Source organism: Apaloderma vittatum, unplaced genomic scaffold (genome assembly GCF_000703405.1).
Source record: "Apaloderma vittatum isolate BGI_N311 unplaced genomic scaffold, ASM70340v1 scaffold3897, whole genome shotgun sequence".
Classification (NCBI taxonomy): domain Eukaryota; kingdom Metazoa; phylum Chordata; class Aves; order Trogoniformes; family Trogonidae; genus Apaloderma; species Apaloderma vittatum.
In genome coordinates, this window is record NW_009724355.1 from 1 (window position 1) to 3,290 (window position 3,290).

Here is a 3,290-nt window from a genome sequence, read left to right on the forward strand (position 1 = left end):
GCCAGTCTGGTGGCTTGTGGGAGGGGTTTGTGAGTGAAAAAAGGCTGCGAGTTGTGACCAGGTGCCGTTAGAGCAGAGCAAAAGGTTGGACTGAGGTTGGTTGTGAAGTTTTTCAGGATGGGGGTGGTGAGGCACTGTCACGGGTTGCCCAGAGAAGCTGTGGGTGCCCCATCCCTGGAAGTGTCCAAAATCAGGTGGGACAAGGCTCAAGGCAACTCGATCTAGTGAAAGGTGTCCCTGTCTGCAGCACGAGGGCCAGACTAGGTGATCTTGGCAGGGCCCTTCCAACCTGGTGAAATTACTGTGGGGATGCTTTCAGCGGAGGATGAGCTCTTTCGAATTTAGAGGCTGGGTTTGAAGTTGGAAGTGAAATTGAATGTTGTTGAGCAGAAGTAAATAACTCCGCATCCCTTTGTGCTTAACATCTACTTTTCACCTCATTTTGCTTTAAAAACCTTTCTTGTGGAAGAAAATAAAAAGTTGTGGTTTGGCACAAAAAGCAACCTGTCCAGTCAGGGGACCGCAGCTCCTGTGTTAGGAGCAGGAAGTCTGTGTTTCACAAAATTTCTCGTTTTCTAGTGTTAGTTGTCTGGCCCTTTGTTGCTGAGGGCTTGTGATCAGCAGCAGAGTATGACCACGAGGTACACTGCATGAGAAAGTGATATAAGTAGTGAGGGGAGGAAAACAAGATGTAAACATCAGCCTCTAATCTCTGAGACTGCCACTCTGTAAATAGTTTGAGCTGTCTGTGGAAGGGTGCTCTTGTCCAATTGACCTTGAAGTCCAATCTGCAGTTAGTGAATGGAAATAGATAGTTTGTTTTGTTTTTCCTGTTGACCTTTTCTGTACTTGGAATAACAGCTTGCTGGCTCTGAGTCTGGTAGGTTTTCAAATGTTGGATGCAAGTTGCTTGTTTGCTGTTCAGGATTCGAAGGCTCAAGCTCTAACCATTCCTGGGCTGTGGTGAGAACAGTGTGGTGAGAACAGCGTATGCGTTTCTTCCGTGGGATGAAGGTTAACTCCTGGGGCATCTCAGCCTTCTGTCTTATTTGAGTAGTTATCACCTGGCAAGGTGTTGAGAACTTCTACATGCTGTGTGCTGCTTCACCCCACAGATTGAGGAAGGGGATGCTAACATGAATGCACCCGTCATAACTCCTTCATCGTCCACAGAAAGTGTCAACAAGGTGCCTGTGGTGAAGGCCAAGGCCACTCATATCATCATGAACTCTCTTATTACAAGTAAGAACTCTCATCTCTAATGTGGTGACTGATGGGGTGTGGGCACACAACCGGCTTGATAACGTTCAAGGTAACTGCCTGAGTTCCTGGACAGATTATGGGGTCAGACTGATGCTGCTCTCGAGCAGTATGTGATGCTTTTTGGAGGATACTTCTATAAGGAAGCAAGGAACAAGGGCCACACTTTACTGCCCCTGTGTGTTCCCAGGTGCTGGAGGTGGGTGGTGAGGGAGGCGTGTGAGTATGTTTTCTGCTGACAGGACACTGCGGTCCACACAACCTTGTTGCTGGAGGGCAGAGGTGGTTGCTGCTGTTACTCTGTTTGCTCATTGACTTGCCATTTCTGAATGACAGGTAAAGCTCTAAAATTAGCCAAAGTGGCGTGGAAGGCTGTCACACTGTGCTAATGGAGCTCTTACCGGTGTTTATTTTAGTTAGTAGCAGCAGCTGTCTTGCCTAACAGTAACACTTTAAAAAATAAACCTCATAAATCATGATGCTTTAAAATCAAATTTGGTCAGTTATGTTTGTGGAGAAGATGTGCCCATTTGCAACAAGAGGAATTATTCATGTGTTAATCTATCCCTGTTGCTCCTTCTTTTAGCAGCTGGGATCTAAGCTTCATCTTTTCCTCCAAGCGGTGCTTCCAAAGACTTCTAGATTTTTCGGACCAGCACTTTGGAACAGCTATACATTTGTGCTTATTTCAGTCTTGGCTCAAAAATAACTGACACATAAGAAAATGTTATTTAGGAATATGGGCTTTCTTTTGGAAAGCAACTCCTCTTCCCGTCTAATAACAAAGTGCTCATTAATTAAAACCATGATGGCCTGAAAATGTGTGTGTGCAGTAAGAAGCTAGGAGCCCCAATCTGCAACTCTCAGGAATAAGATTCAGTAACAAGTTGGAAATAAAGACAAAGATCCTCTAGATTTCTCATGTATACTGTGCTATCCCTGCAAATAAGTTTAGCATTAACATGCAAAGTCTTAACTTATTTTAAATAAGACATTGGGCTTTTCCTGTAATCTTGTACTCTAATTCCTTTCGACTTTTTTCTGAGCCTCACTAAGGAGTGAACATTTTGTGCTGGTAGTTGCCGGGGGGGAAGTGCTTATTTTTCAGAGCTGAAGTTGATATCAGCATTTTAGATGCTGGCTCTGTGTTTTGCTGACATAGTTTATTTTACTAAATCACTGACAGTCTTCACCACCTGTTCTGTAAGGCTGTGATGGTCAGGTGAGCTAGTGTGGGCAGCCTTTCAGAAAACTTCATTTTTTGTTGGCCAGAAAAACTCCCTTGGATCTAGAGAGCCACTTAGAACGTCCAGCATATTGGGGTCTCCTGGATTTAGGAAGTTGTAATTAGGTGTTACATAGTTTCTTGGGTATATTAATCACAGGTGTTGTATTTGTAATATGTCTGGTTATTTGGGACAAATCACTGTTCATCTGACTTAGCCCTATGACTCAGGATAGTTTTCAAGTCAGAATATTTCATTTAACTTCATCTTACTGCCTCTGTCAACTCATCGTGACACGTAGGTATGAATGATGAAAAAAAGGTCTTAAATTAAGTTGCTTAAGTTGCCTTTGCTTGGTAGAACTGCATGTGGTGGCACTTCTGTGTGAATATGTGCTCTTGTCTGTTCCAGAGCAGACTCAGGAGAGCATTCAGCGCTTTGAGCAGCAGGCAGGGCTGAGAGATGCCGGCTACACTCCACACAAAGGCCTCACTACTGAAGAGACCAAGTATCACCGGGTGGCTGAGGCCGTCCACGTAAGGCTTGTTTCGCATTGGCTTTCTCTGTGTAGGTTGTGTACTAGGTTATGTCTGCTGACATAACTTCTGGAGCGTGTTGCTGGGACTCTCCTTAAAACTGCTTCCTCTGAAGGCTTTTAGCTTGTTGTGTAGAAAGGTTACCTGCTTATATTTTAAAATTAGTGTTAGCCTTTAGTTTTGAAACCAACTTTTTTTGAGGTCCGTCATGTTCCCTGGTTGTGTCAGACTATGACAATTGTCTATTCAAGTGCTGACATCCCTACAC